General features: G+C 40.4%; 1 protein-coding gene and 1 long non-coding RNA gene across 4 annotated transcripts in view; one reads left to right on the top strand and one right to left on the bottom strand.

Moving 5' to 3' along the window:
* camkmt (calmodulin-lysine N-methyltransferase) overlaps positions 1-16,286 on the top strand; it is a 796,752-nt gene that overhangs the window by 534,495 nt on the left and 245,971 nt on the right. The gene's annotated exons all lie outside the window — the stretch shown is intronic.
* The window catches only part of LOC103279989 (uncharacterized), a 45,098-nt gene continuing 30,649 nt past the window's right edge, over positions 1,838-16,286 (bottom strand). Inside the window, exons 3-4 of one of the 3 annotated variants that reach the window (XR_010003151.1) lie at positions 8,631-9,640; positions 1,838-7,126 (exon numbers count right to left, since the gene is read on the bottom strand). This is a non-coding gene — a long non-coding RNA (uncharacterized LOC103279989). Of the gene's footprint in view, positions 9,641-16,286 lie in introns of all 3 variants that reach the window. The other 2 variants (XR_010003150.1, XR_010003149.1) reach the window with 2 other exon arrangements.

Below are 16,286 nucleotides of genomic sequence, written 5' to 3'. Positions count from 1 at the left end.
TTTCCTTTGCCTTTCTAATACTTCTTTGCATCTTAAATCTGTGCATATCTAATTTTTGACAACTATTGATTATTAATAAAGTGTTCATGAAAGATATGCTTCATAGAGTATTCAACAAGAATAATGTTTTTGTTAATGGGAAGTGTAACATATCTTGACAGATACAATATATGAAACATATTTTCCTTCCCCTCCTTCAGCTCGCATAATTGCTAATGTTGTGGTACTTACTAGTGAATACATTGGAAGTGGCTCAACAGATATGGCAGGTAATAATCAGAGTGGATGCTATTTTATAAAATGTAACTAAAAATATTTTAATGATATAAAAGCGATAGATAAATAAAAGCAATTACATTTAATTCAGCTTTCAGCTTGTGAGCAATTTTTGTTAGCTTTAATAATGGAGAAAGCTCATGCAGAAGGGCTAATGGTAGATTTGGTGTTGGAACTATTCATCAAGGCTTCTAAGTAGTACTTAGCCTCGGATATTTCCCAAGTAAAGGTAAAAATATTCTCGAGGAGGGAACCTAGGACAATAATGCATTCGCAAATATTTCTCAAAAATATGCAACTTGGTGGCATTCTTCTTGGGTGTATGCAAATGTTACTATTGATAAAATAATGTACAGGCTTTGTAAAGATAAACAAAGGGGAATTCACATGAACAAGAGTGAGCTGCATTAGGTACTTTGATAGAAGTTGTATGAGAGTAGATGCCTATTTCTGAACTATTCATATGCCCTTTGTCCTCAGGAGTACATTTTTAGAGGTTTTCTCCACAAGCAGAATATGATTCATTGAAGTTACAAGGAGACATCCCAACATTTCTCTCCAACTTTGGCAATTTTTCAAGAACAAGGTGAGCCTAAGGGTTTTTTCATACAAGGTGGACAAACCAGCATTGCAGTTGCATAACACTATGAGCTTCTTGCTGCCAGTCTGCCTCCCCTCTGTCCCTAGCTATTAATGGATAAAAGTCATAATATCTCCCAATCTGGCAACATACCTGTCTCCTACCTGGGTCCCTTCTGCTTGTGTGCTGGTATGCCAGCAGTAAAGCAACATCAAGGAATCAGATTCTTCTCCTTTCTTTTTCAGTCTTGTTATTCCAAAACGACTTGTTTTCCTTTCCTTTTATATTTATATTTACCTTTTTTGTTTATAAATGCTAAAATTACACATGGGGGTTTCGCGTGAGAATAGTTGCACATATCTAATTTATTTCAGTAATGCATTCATAGGCTAAATGCATTACATGGGGCCAGCAGCATCTGACAGTATTGTTCATGGGATGGGTATTTAGAATGGAGAAAGATACTCAGGTTTCTCGTCTCTTCTGAAATGGTGGATCTCATGGTCCTTCCACACTGCCCCTTTATCCCGGGATCTGATTCTAGATTATCTGTTTATCCCAGGTTATCTGGTAGTGGGGACTCATATATTCCAGTTTAAAGCAGATAATCTGGGATTGGCTCCTGGGATAAAGGGGTAATTGAAGGACTCTAAGAGCCACCATTTCAGAAGAGATAAGAAGGCTTCTAGCCTCAGTATCTTTCTCTATTCAAAATACTCATCTCATGATCAATACTATCAGATGCTGCTGGTCCCATGTAATGCATTCAGCCTAGCTACCACTGAAATGAATGAGATATGTGCAACTATTCTCATGCAAAGCTTCCATGTGTAATTAAAGAGACATGGGAAAACAAAACTATCCTTCAGTTTCATAATATCAGGAAAGAACGGGTCCATTCATGACACCATCTGTCCTGCATTTGATCTTCTGTCATAAAGAAATGTGCTCATAGTGCACCTGCATTTTCTTTCTTCTTTCTTTAAAAAAAAACACCAATGTTTTTATTGGTTCAACTTTACAATATCTTGCTTACACTTAGTTTCCATTGGTGCTCGCATTTATATACACTTCGTTTCCATGTAACATTGCTTTTGTCTGCACTCTCTCTTTTAATACATCCTTTTCTTTAAAAAAAAAAGTGGGGGAGAAAAATGGGGGGAAAGAAAAGTGCACCTGTATTTTCAAGTTATTTAAATATATATATCATATTTTATGAAATCGAAGATGCAATCACATGTAAGGCACACCCCATTTCTGAAGCTTCAGTTTTGCAAAAAAAGACTTTCTTTTGATTTTTTAAAATTCCCTCTGCATGCGTAATTCTTTGTGTTTCAACCCAGAAGTCAACCTGTTTGCATGAGTCTTTTAAACTACCTCTATGGGCCCACAGGTAAGGCAATGGAAGCAGGCAGAGGTAGTGAGCTCACCTGGACAATCAACAGCTGTCTGGCTGAGGCTGAGAATAAAATGACAGGCATCTGGCAGAGTCATTGTGGCTGCCCCTCAACTCTTCCTCCCTCATGAGTAAAACAATTTTTAGAAACCCAAAACCATTTCAGGCTGGGGTCCTTTCTCCTCCTCCTCTGTTGTAGGTAAGACAATTTTAAAAATCCCTTAAAAACAGCTAATCTGAGGCACCATTGATTGTAAGGTGCACTCTGTTTGTTGAATCCCTAAAACAGGAAAATTGTGCCTTAGAAGTGGTGAAATGCAGTATTTTTAATTGACAAACCCCTTTTTGAGGATGAGAGGTCTAACTGGCTGGGTGGGAGATGAAGAAGCCTAAACCTATTGTTTGGCTCCAATTAGAGTAGATCTATTGTTCTACTGTGAATTTGAGAACTGTGTATGCCTTTCCTATGTTGCATTAACCTCTGAGGATCAACAGTGGGGATTCTATAAATATGTGCAGTTCATTGCAAGCGTTTTTAATATTTACTCTAGATTACTGAGTTGTATATTTATAGAGTGGTTCTTATTTTATCCAGATCATATATATCTCATGAACAGATCTAACCAAAGGAAGCCAGCCAAATCAGCTGAAATAACCCTTTATCCTTTCATGTAAAATTAAAATAAAATAAGGCAACTCGGAATGCTGAATCTGCCCTAATCATTGTCCTTAAATTTGTTCTCTGACAAACCCAGTAATCCCTAGCCCCCTCCCACTGTAGAAATACGGTAGACATGATTGTTCGATTCATTATTTAAAAGTGTTTCCAAGGTTACAAATTACTATCACTGTGGGCAACAGGTCCCTCTGAAGCGGTATCATTACAGATTAACTGTAATGTGTAGGATTATAATAAAAGACATAAGGGATTAGGTGAACAGGGGGAAGTGTTAATAATTTAGATGCAACCAGTATATATTGTGCAGGAACTGGCTTAAAGCACATTTGTAATACATTTGTGATTTCTGTATGTATGTGACTGGCTTGTGTGCTTAAGGGAAACCTGCCTTATACTACACAAAACTATTAACTTCGCAAAGATAAAACAAGGTTAAACGTAATAGCATATGTTAAATATTCTCCACAAGTAATATAAACTGTTTCAGTATTAGCTAACTAACAAGTAAAATCTGTCCTAATTATATAGCAATGGGTTATAGTGGCTGAAAATATAATTTAGGTGAGGCTATGCCCAGCTAATGCCACAATACTAAGAGATGAGTTCAGAAAAGGTAGGGTGGGGAATACAGTAGAGTCAGGTCTTGCAAGATTAAAACTCCAAGAATTTATGCTTAGCAGGACTATGAGTTAGGCTAACTTTAAAAACCTTCATGAACTTCCCTCCATCCCACCACCATCATGGACACAGGACAGACCCTTCCTATCTGCTACTCCATGTTATTGTAGTCCCTCTCATGGGAAGCTCAATTGGCCCCTACTCTTTCCACCAGTGGATAAAGGCTATTTTATTTAGATAGGCTTTTGGATCTTAATTTACTATGCCAGAGGGAGCCCCCGGTGGCTCAAGGGGTTAAACCGCTGAGCTGCTGAACTTGCTGACTGAAAAGTCAGCGGTTCAAATCGGGGAGTGGGGTGAGCTCCCACTGTTAGCTCCAGCATCTGCCAACCTAGCAGTTTGAAAACATGCAAGTGTGAGTAGATCAATAGGTAATACTTCAGTGGGAAGGTAACAGCGCTCCATGCAGTCATGCTGGACACATGACCTTGGAGGTGTCTATGGACAACGCTTGCTCTTTGGCTTAGAAATGGAGATGAGCACCAACCCCCAGAGTTGGACATGACTAGACTTAATGTCAGGTGAAAACCTTTACCTTTACCTTTATTATGCCAGAAGGTCTACTTAATACAATGTGTTACGCCTTTATCTCTTTTTACAATTATATCTCCCTATGATTTCTCCAGCCTGGCTTTAATTGCTTTTTTTTTTGCAGTAACTGAAGGAGAAATAGTTTTCCCCAACAATGATTCCCTATATTTCATTATGTATATTTCATTCCTCTACATCTTTAGACTTTCTATGGAGATCCAAGAAATTGTCCCAAGGACAGTACTCTCTTTATAAATACACCACTGGGAGTATATACATGGGAGGGTTGTAACAGAGCAATGTAATCCAATATATACTTATATTTATTAACAGACCAGTTACTGACTGGTTTTGCTGAGGGTTTGTTCATACAAGATGGGATGAGCGATAGCTCACTGTCAGAGCATGGAGAAGCGTGTAGAACAAAGTATTGGGCAGTAGGGAATGAGAAAGCCAACCAATAAAGCTACTGCTTGTCAGAGCAAAAACATGTAATTTGAAAAAGTGGTGTCCATATCAACGGAGTGATGAATCTGTTCCAGGTTTAAAAACTAAAGGATCAGTTTGAGGAACTGTTGAAGCAATGGGGGAGGGGGGGGAGGTAGATTCAGCACCGGATTTAGCTCCGGTAAACCTGGAGTGGATTTGTGTCTCCACTGCCAAGAGGACCCATCAGACAGTATGGATAGAACAATGTTTCTCAAACTGTGCTCCTCCAGGTGTTTTGGACTTCAGCTCTCAGGAATCCCTGCCAGTTTATCGGCTGTTAAGAATTGTGGGAGCTGATGTCCAAAACATCTGGAGGAGCAGAGTTAGAGAAACACTGAACTAGAAGATGGGCTTTGGTGATTGTGTTAACTGTTGAATTGGAATGCCCAAAAGTTATTTGGCAAAGGAAATTGTCACTTGTTGAATAGGCTGGCTGATGAAATAAAAAAGCCGAGCAGCCATTGAGGAGAGAAGATTGATATTGGGGGGGGGGGGGGGGGGGACAGGCACCATGAATATGGGTGAGTGGTTGAGAAAGAAAAATATATTCTGCTTTACAGAGACACACAAAGAATGTGTTTACAGGCAAATACTCACATAAGCACATGGGCAAAGTTATGGGGAAAGTTCTGTCACACCAACCAATTAGGTCACCTATGAAGATCAAGAGGGTGGGAAAGACTTGTATCATCTTCCCTGTCCAGATGGCATGGGTACCTGCTTCCCTTTTCATTGTGAGTTTTGCCTGGGACTATTGGGTTTTAAGGGACCTTGAAGGTTAACTCATCCATGTTTACATTATAAGGCTTCATTCATTCATTGATTTGTTCATCGATTTTTGTGCTAAAAGCATAAGAGTGAGCATTTCTCCCCAAATTATTTATAGTCACCTGTGCATTATCCCCAAACTTGGGAAGTTGCTCCTTTGGGACTATCAACCTCCACACTAGAATAAATTACAGATGAAATAACAAAATGAAAACCAAAACCTGGTTAAGAACTGTGTTCATGATTTTGTCTCAAAGATCAAACAGAACCATCATGCTTTCAGAGTCATGAAGAGCTTGGAAATGTTACTTCTTAGGATGACAACTGCTCGATGGCCATGCTCACAGTAACTTTCCCAAATTCTGCTGAAATGTGTACTGAAGTGGAAGAGGACGTCCTTTTTCCTATGAAGGGATGCTTGGCTCTTTCCTCCGATTTGGAATGTGTGCATTGCACAGTCATAGAGAGATGCAACACCTCCTTCTGTCTGTTTCTCCAAGGAAGAAGAAAAGTGCACCTGCCAGTTGTACATCTCTTCCTCTCAACTTTCTATGACACATGTAACTTTGTGGGGGAGGGAGTACAAAAGGCAGGCACTTGTGGCATGAGCCTCCCTAAGCAAGAAACTGCACCAGATTCCAGAAGATGAGCTGAAAGTTCCCTCGGGGATCAACCAAATATAAGCTGACTGGGATCAGGATATACTAATCTTATTTAATCCAAGTACTTGTGTTAATTGGGCTATGGATAACGTATGCATTTATATGCCTTAAAAAAAAGATAATATCAGTGTTACTTATTTTAAGATGACACCATTATACAACCCACATTTGTTCAATGCAGCTCCTGTTATGTTATGTTTCTCATGTCTACAGCTCCACTGCTATCTTATTACTTCATGTCTACAGTTTAATTGCAGTAAGTCTTAATTACTCTTTGTGCAGTATCCCTAAATATCCTAAAGGCACCCGTTCCTGGTTGGTTTTGAAAGCTAAGCAGGGTTACTTCAGGTTAGTTCTTGCATAGGAAGTTATCAATGAATACCAAGTGCTGTAGGCTACACTTCAGAGGAAGGGAATGACAAGCCTCCTCTGAGTATTCTTTGAGTAACAAAGGCAGATACACATGCACAATTATAACTGCTGGAGAGCCACGGTGGGACAATAGGTTAAACCCTTGTGCCGGCTGAACTGCTGACCTGAAGGCTAGGTTGCTGACCTGAAGGTTGTTGGTTCGAATCAGGGAGATGGGGTGAGCTCCCGTCTGTCAGTTTTAGCTTGTGGGAACATGAGAGAAGCCTCCCAGCCAACTCATATGGGTGTCACCTGGGCAGCGTCTCTGTAGATGGCCAATTCTTTCGCACCAGAAGTGAATTGCAGTATGTTCTCAAGTCACTTCTGATAAGATTAAAAAAAATTGTAACTGCTGTATTGCAGAGTTTGCCTACCTTGTAAGAATGGAGAAGATCTGGGGCACACAGCATTTGGAAGACACCAAGTTGGGAGATATTTAATTATAATAGTTTCCTGGCATATATGTTTAGCATTGCAAGTCCCCGTAAATTATTGCTTTCCTACTTGCATTGTAATGTTTAGTTTAAAACTGACGAGAGGAATCTGTGGGTCCACAAAACACAGACAGCTCTCATCAACCCTAGGGCACATGTGTAAGGATAATGGGATCTGGAGTCCTATAAACATCCAAAGGATCATAGATTTCTTCATCACTCCTGTATATGTGTGATATTTGTTGAAAAGAGAGAGAAAATGAAAAAGCAATCATTAGTTTACTTATTTTTAAGAGAAAGGGATAAGAAAGAAATACTTGTATCCACATGTAGTGTAGTGCTTGAAAAAGTTACTTCTGAGGATTATAACATTCAGAATCTTATTGCCAGTGTTGTCCAATGATCTAGTTCAAAAAGTAACTTTTTGAGACACTGGTGCACTGCATAATTTAATGAATATCACATTGTTTTACATCAGAACTACCAAGTAAACCCCTGATGTCGGGGTGACTTGTTTCTTAGAGTCCTTCCACACAGCCATATAACCCAGAATATCAAGGCAGAAAATCCCACAATATCTGCTTTGAACTGGGTTATCTGAGTCCACATTGCCATATATTCCAATTCAAAGCAGAAAATGTGGGATTTTATTCAGCTGTGTGGAAGGGGTCTCAGTAAGCATGTATAAGACATTGACATTAATTGTGATTTTGGCTCTATATCTTGAAACAGGTTGAACTTAATCATTTTAAAATGTTTCCTGAAAATAACATTCTTTTTTAAATAAAAAAATCTTCTTTTTCTAAATATATTTATTTTTGTATAACTTTGTGTTAGATTATCAGAGCATGTGAAATTACATTGCATTCACACAATAACTCTTATGACAGTAATCTTGCAAAAGAATTGTCAGACATAAAGGGGAACAAAGACTTACTGGAAGCCACCCATATAAAACCATTCAAGAAAAAAAAATAAAGTTGATGAAAAGTTACTTTTGGGGTTTCAACTTTCAGGACCCTCTGGCTAGCAAGGATACTTGAATAAGATTCCAAGATCTGGAATCATTGCACTTTGCAAGTGATGGATGTGAGAAATGCTGGATATATTTTAAAAGTAGTTAAGCAACAATTAGACTTTGTCTAGTCCTAAAATAAAGGGCCCTTCTCCACTGCCACACAAAATCCAGATTATCTGCTTTGAACTGGATTATCTGGCAGTGTAGACGCAGATAATCTAGTTCAAAGCAGATAATGTGGATTATCTGATTTGATAATCTGGATTATTTGGCAGTGTAGAAGGGGCCATAGTGAAATTGCTATCCTTGCCTGTGTGAAGAAAGAGTAAATTAAATCATAGCTGGAACACATGCCTTATCATGAGACTTATAGGACCATCTTAAAGTCCTGACACTCCAGTTGGGTCTTTGCTAAGAGTGACTCAATTTGAATTCAACTCAGTTGATTTATTCCACATTCTCAGTACTTTTTATGGGTTATTGTGGTGATTTTAACATTTCCCATTGTTGAATTTGTTCTTAATGTATTTTAGTCACCAAAATGCTTGCTTTTTAAAGCAAATAAGCAAAGTAAACATTCAATAGGTAACTGAAGAAGATGGAGCAAGAGTTTTGCCCCAGAGAGTGAAACCAGAGGCACAGGAGATTTGTGCTAAACTTTAGGGAAAATGTCCCCTGGATAAGCACAGTTAGAAAATAGAATACCACCTTAGAGAATGCAGGACTCTTTTTCCTTGGAGAGTTTTGAACAGAGTTTGTATGTCCGTCTGTCACAAATACTTTATCTGTGGTTTCCCTGCATGGAAGAAATTGTGAACCAAATCAATACTAGTCAAAGTTGGATCTGTGGACTGATACCGGTCCATCCGGTCCATCATCCGTCACTTGTTGGCCCAAAACAAGGTTCCGGGGAAGAAAGAAACACTTGTAAAAAGTGGTATCAAATGTTGTACAACTCCCTGACATAAAAATAAATTCACCAAACCATCTGAAGAAAGCTGGATTATATTAATAAATAAAGTTTGTTTATTTTATAAAAGGGACACCATTTGACTATGCCATTGGTACTTAATAGTACTTGAGCATCCATAGATTTTGGTATCCAGAGGGTGTCTTAGAAGCAAACCCCAACACACACACACACACACACACACCTTTAACAGCTTGTAATTCTGGCATTGTATACATTGTTTGCAATTCCTGAAAAATATCTACATCTTTAACAGGACTAAAAATATACCAGGTGCTTTTAGGCTATATTCAGAGGAAGGACCTGGCAAAACCACATCTGAATATTCCTTGCCTTGAAAATCCCATAAAATGTATGGGTCACCATAAGGCAGTGGTTCTCAACTTTTGGGTCCCCAGATGTTTTGGCCTTCAACTCCCAGAAATCCTAACAGCTGGCAAACTGGCTGGGATTTCTGGAAGTTGAAGGCCAAAACACATGTGGACCCACAGGTTGAGAACCACTGCCATAAGGAGTCAGAGGCTGTCAATGTTTTTAAGTCAGCTATCAGCTATTTATGGCAACCCTTTGAATTCCATAGGCACTTATACTCACACCACGTTGTAGGCCTTCCAGGAAGAAGGGCAAACCTGTTGTTAGGGGAACCCTTGGCTTCCCTTCATTTGATCTCCCCTCCCTTCAGTCCTCCTCCGCTTCCCTTTGCTGCAGCCTCTGGGCTCCCTTCTGTCGGACGGGTTGAGAGGGTTATCTAAGAAGAGAAGAAAAGGAAAAATGAGGAAAAACAACCCTGCTCCTTCAGCCCCCGAGCTAAAGAAAGCCCGAGCCTAGAGGGACGTGAGCGAGCTGACCGCTTGGCTTGGTCATGAACTCCGGCCAGGAACCTCTTGTTTGTTGTTCTTCGCTCCCAAAGGTCGTCGGGGGTCCGGGCTACTTTTAGCTGAACTTGGGTCGGGCTGGTTGGCCTCCATCCTCCCCCAGACAATGCCAGTTCCCCCCTCCCCCTCCGCTCCCACCCTCTTTGCTTGGGAGAAGGGTTGGCCGAAGCTGGGGAAGAAGAGGAATGCCCGCTTTGGTGACTGACGCACCGGCCGAGGTTTGTTTCCCTCTTGGCGGACCATTGGGGGAACTTGGAAAAACAAACACGGCGGCCTTTGCGTGCCAGGGGAGGGGAGGGGAGGGGAAGGCATATCCTCTGGGAAGAAGGAAGGGAGGAAGGAAGGAAGGAGGGGGTCCGAAGGGAGCACACAAAGGAGGAGGGGGAGAAGGGGGACCCTCTCCTCACCCCTCTATGAACCGATGGCCTTCTGGTGGACCTTGCGCCTTGACCCAAGAGGAGGGCTTCCTCTCCAGGACTTTGGGAACGAGGCTAGACCCATCCATTGTCCTGCCCGTTCAGAGCGCACAGCACACCAGAGTCCCAATGAGTGATCTTTTTGGATTACAAGCCCCATCATTTCCCAGCCAACTCCAACTTAAGTCACCCTGAAATGAGAGAGCCCTAAAAGCCACCTGTAAAATTGGGGTGAAGTAAGAAAAGCAGGTGACCGCTTCCTCGTCTTCCTCCTCCTTCATCATCATCCCTTGCCTTTGGCGTCCAATTGGTTCTTCTAAGTAAAGATGCAGCTTTTTGTGAAAGCCTTTAGGCCCACTTGATTTACTCCAAAACTAATGTTTTTAAACTATTTCTTAATTGTTCCATATCCTTTCAGTTCATTTAAAATATAATAAAAAAATTTCCTGTCAGAGTGACTTGAGAAACTATAATAATAAATAATAAAATAGTATTTCTATTTAAAATGGCTTTGAATCTGCCTAAATTGATTGGACTTGTGCACTGCCCTGATATCACAGGGTGGGGTATCAATATATATTACAGTAGAGTCTCACTTATCCAACATAAACGGCCCCAGCAGAATGTTGGATAAGCGAATATGTTGGATAATAAGGAGGGATTAAGGAAAAGCCTATTAAATCAAATTAGGTTATGATTTTACAAATGAAGCACCAAAACATCATGTTATACAACAAATTTGGCAGAAAAAGTAGTTGAATATGCAGTAATGCTACGTAGTAATTACTGTATTTATGAATTCAGCACCAAAATAACATGATGTATTAAAAACATTGACTACAAAAATGCGTTGGATAATCCAGAATGTTGGATAAGCGAGTGTTGGATAAGTGAGACTCTACTGTATTAATATAGTCATAATAATAATAGAACATCTTCTTTGTTATTCACTTCTCCTCAGGGCTTGAGCTAGGGTACAACTGAGGCCCCATCTACACTGTCATATAAAAATTGGATTATTGGCTTTGAACTGGATTATATGGCAGTATAGATTAATATAGTCTAGTTCAAAGTAGATAATCTGGGTGGTATATGGGTGTATAGATGGGGCCATAGTTAAAATATATAGATGAAAACATAAGACCATGAAAACACGTATATTAAAAAACAGATATAATATTCAAACACATTAAAATCATCCCTATTAATACAATGTACATTTCAATTCATAGTTTAAAACTGCCCGTGTTTATTGCTGAAGGCAAACCCAGTTTGGACTAAATATGACCAAATTGGGTTATAAGACTTCTTGGTCAGAAAATATAAGGGAGGAATATGAGTAATTCGTCTGGAACTGATCACACCTCCAAGATTTTCACTTGTATGTAAGTTACCTGCTAACTTCTGCAAACCCTATGTATTTCATATAGTTTTGTCAGTTCCTGCCTCTGAAATGTAGCCTACAGCACCTGATATTCATTGGTGGTCTCCCATCCAAGTCTACAAACCAGTGCAGATCTTGCTTAGCTCCCAAAATATCTTGCAGATATTAAAAGATTCTGAAGTTTTGCATAGTGCATCACATCTTCACCTCTGCAAAACATATACACCGACTTGTTCATGGGGATTGTTTGGCTAGCATTCACCTCAGTCCTAAGAAGCAGGAATTCCCAGCCCATATATTTCCAACATGCCACATCTATCTGGACCTGGACACAATCAAATCTAGTTTGATCTGGGAAGGTAAACAGAGTCAAGCTTGATTGATACTTGGATGGGAGACTAGCAAGGAATACCAGGTGTTGTGAGCTATATTTCAGAAGAAAGCAATGTAAAACCACCTCTGAGTACTTTTTTTCTCCTAAGAAAACCCAGGGAAAATTTTGGTGTCACCATAAGTTAAGAGGCAATTTAAAGGAACATACAAGATAGGGGTTCATAGCTCCATTTCCATTGGGCTATAAAATCCTCTGTGTCACTGTGGACCAGTAATTATTGTCCCATCAGCACTCCTACTTAGACTAGTTAAATATATTGTATTTATGTAAGTGTTTCTTGAGAACTAGTGTGGTTTGAGTGTTGGACTATAACTCTAAAGACCAGGTTGGGTTCAGTTCTCCACTAGGCCATGGACGCCCCAGAGAACTCTATGAAAACTTAGAATCTACATAAGCCAAAAGCAAATGACATCACACACCATTCAAAAATGGCCTAGAACATTGGGGGACCTTGGACAAGTCACACTGCCCACGCCTCAGAGGAAGGCAAAGGCAAACCACCTCTGGGCAAATTCTGCCCAAAAAAAACTTCAGGACAATGTTGCCATAGGCCCCATCTACACTGCCATATAATCCAGTTTGAAACTGGGTTATATGAGTCTACTCTACACTGATCCCATAGTGCATTATACAGCAGTATAGATGGGACCTTAGGATAGGCATAAGTCAGAAATGACTGGAAGGCACACAACAACAGCATTATTGTGGCCATTGTCTTTTGAGCAATCTACTTCATTGGAGTTATTGTGAAAATAAAACTAGGGGGTGAGTTATATGTGCTGCCTTGAAAACACTGGGGCAAAAATAAAATAAAATGAAGACATAAGAAAGACAAGTCACTTCAATACCACTTCCAGGTGAACATGGAAAACCCTCTCAATCTACTAGATCTTGGGAGAATCTCTTGGAAACAGTAACCTCCCAAGCCTTTCACTATTTATTTGTTGATGTATATATTTGCTAACATGTATTGTATGGACATGTTGACTTGCCAGTTTGGTTGTACCTCTTTGGTGTGGGACGGGTTATAGACCTGTGATTGTACTGAGCATGTTCAGACTCAGGTCTCCATTTTGTATTCAGTCTGCTTTACACCTCAGTGGAGGTGGATGCATGTTGCTGTTTGGACTTCAGTAGAGAAGTATGATTTTAGACTTCAGTGAGTACAATTATACCTAAAGACTATGGACTACTGATTGAGAATGATACCCTATGTACTTAACACAGAGAGAAACTACATCCTATCTATAATTGAACTTTAATAAGAAATGTGCCTGAATACTGAATTAGTACAAATATATTTGTGAGTAAACAATATACGTTATTTTTCAAAGAAGACTTTGGTTGGTTTTTTTTTTAATCTCTGAGTGCACATTTTAAACTAAGAGATTTCAAGGGAGTTTATATCTTTTGGGCAACTTCAACTGCAATTTCACTTTCAAAGAAACAACCATCCTCTGCTAACCAAATGTATTTTTGTAGTGGCATGTCTTTGTCCTTGGCAATTCAAAGACATGGTTCTTCAGTTTAACAGTTGAGTTACCTGTGTGCCATTACATGAATCCTTGTGAATATCACTTGTTCAAAGAGTTGACTTCTAACAAGGTCATGCTTTTCTTGACTAGTGATTTTCCAAAGGTGGCCTCCACATATTAATGGAGATTCACATTTGCCAAACGGATATGACATCAGTTTTCCTTTTCAACAGGGTTATGATTGCCATTTATTTCCAAAAGGATATGTGCCCAGAGACTGGGTAGTTATTTTCCAATATTCTCTGATGGGTAGGGGGACCCAAGGAGACCCATAAAGGCAACCGATCCCGGTTCATGGGGGGGGGGGGGGGCGAGGCAGTGGACTCCTTGGGGCGGCGCCTCTTCCACGCAGCTGTTCTTCATACATATTTCATCGCGCCATCAGATAATGCGTCCCTCCACCTTCTCAATTATTCCCAGATAAACATTTCCGAGACGTTTTGACATCTGTCTGAGCTCCTGCTATTAATTTAGTAATCACGGGGAGTTACAAACATAAATGGAAAATGTATCTGTGTATGTGTTGGGCGGGGGATCGAAGCCTAAACTCTGCAATTCTGTACAACAAATCCAGGACCTTCCACAGACAGATAAACTTCCCTTGCTTAGTTTCCAACGTATTTCACAATCTCTGAGGATGCCTGCTATAGGTGTGGGCGAAATGTCAGTAGAGTATGCTTCTGGAACATGTCCATACAGCTTGGAAAACTCACAGCAACCCAGTAATTCCAGCCACGAAAGCCTTCGACAACACAGTCCTGTACTTGTCGAAGGCTTTCATGGCTGGAATCACTGGGTTGTCGTGCATTTTCCGGGCTGTATGACCATGTTCCAGAAGCATTCTCTCCTGACGTCTCGCCATGGTATATGCCTCACAGCCTCTGATCACAGTTCCTTGATTCGTGTTTGGGCAATGCTGTGTTTGGTGGTTCCTATGTAGACCACCAATGCAGCCAGGCTTTGAAGCTGCAAGGCTTTTCATTGCTAATCAAGGTGATTAATTGCAAAATTCACAGTTGCCTCCAACAAACAAGACTTCTTTCCCCCACCCTGGACTTTCCACAGATATATCAACCCCACTTGCTTAGTTTCCAACCGAGCTCACAACCTCTGAGGTTGCCTGCCACAGATATGGGCATTCAGGAGAGAATGCTTCTGGAACATGGCCATACAGTCGGAAAAATGCACAACAACCCAATCCTGTACTTAAGCAAAACCTACTTGTGAGTTGACCATTATCTATTTTTCCATCCACAGAGACAGTGATTGTAGTGTAGTGATAGGACCATGAGTGCATCTTCTATACTGTAGAATGAATGCAGCTTGACCCCACTTGAATTTCCATGGCTCCATGCTATGGGAGTTGTAGTTTTGAAAAGTCTTTAGTTGTCAGAGGCACTATTTGGAAGAGAAGGCTAAACTAAAACTCTAGCTCCCAGGATTCTATAGCATTGAGCCCTGGCAGTTCAAGTGGTGTCAAACTGCATTCATTCTACAATGTAGAAGCACCCACGCATACCTCTTAACCCTAGAGAAAACCACTCTCAGAAAGGTTGAAGACCAAGTTGTTTATCTCTGCGAATGACGCGTTATAAAACCCAAGGAAACACAGTTTTCCGGCAACAAAGTGTAACCAGCGCTTAGCCCGTCCAACTTTTCCAGAACCCCACTAAGCCGCTGCGTGTGTTGTGTGTTGAAAGTAGCTTTGCATGACAAACTCGAGCCCCTTTTGGAAATCCCCTCTGGTCCCCGGCCGAGTCTTAAAGGCGCAGGAGCCCCTCTGGCGCGTCTGGAAACAGGCGCTTCTGTCCAATATATATTGAGAAGTTATTTAGCCAAGGAGCTTACCAGGGGACCTTTCTCCACTCAAACGAGTTCTTTTGTGTCTGTTTCCTGGCCTTAATCCTCTTTCTGCCTTTCTTTCTTTTCCTTTTTTCCCCTCCTGCATTCCCTAAACTATCCGCTATGGCTCATTCTCCAGAAGAAGAACAGGTCAAATGGACGGTGGAAAAAGAGAGGGGAAGGACTCCCTCGCAAGCTCTCTTTCAGCCTTCTCTTTTCTTAAGTAAACTCATCACCAAACCCTTTTCACTAATCAGTTTCACAGATTGGAAAAGTTTTTTAAAAAAAACTCCCAATCTCATAATCCCTCAGTCTATTTGACCAGTGAAAATATGGGAGCTATAGTCCAAAGTACTTTTATTTGGTGGAGGGAGATAGAAGTGGAAATAATACATTTAGGCTGGAGTCCTGTATTTACCTGGTGTAAGCCTTATTAAACTCAATGTGGCACCTACTTTTGAGTAAATACATTTGGGAAGGCTCTGGCTGCATCTACGTTATAAAATGAATCAATTCGACTCCACTTTAACTGCCCTGGCTCATTACTATGGAGTTCTGGGATTTGTAGTTTGGTGAGGCACTCAGAAACTTCCCAAGACCTGCAAGTGAATAAGCAAGGTGCCATCATAGGCTGTATCCACACTACAGAAAAATAGCAGTTTAATATGTTGTCGAAAACTTTCCTGACCGGAATCACTGGGTTGCTGAGAGTTTTCCCGGAATGTATGGCCATGTTTCAGAAGCATTCTCTCCTGACGTTTCGCCTGCATCTATGATAGCAGTTTGCCACCATGTGAACCCTGTTTGTCAAACCTACCTCCAAGATTTCCCGTTGATTCTAGAATTGCACTTTTTTGTTTCCTTTTAAAAAGGATGCCTTTCCAGGTCTGCTTCGCAGAAAGGCTTCAAAATATTTCAAAAAGTTAAGTAAATAAACCAGCTAATAAA

This window comes from Anolis carolinensis, chromosome 1 (genome assembly GCF_035594765.1).
Source record: "Anolis carolinensis isolate JA03-04 chromosome 1, rAnoCar3.1.pri, whole genome shotgun sequence".
Classification (NCBI taxonomy): domain Eukaryota; kingdom Metazoa; phylum Chordata; class Lepidosauria; order Squamata; family Dactyloidae; genus Anolis; species Anolis carolinensis.
This window is presented reverse-complemented; position numbering and strand designations above follow the sequence as displayed.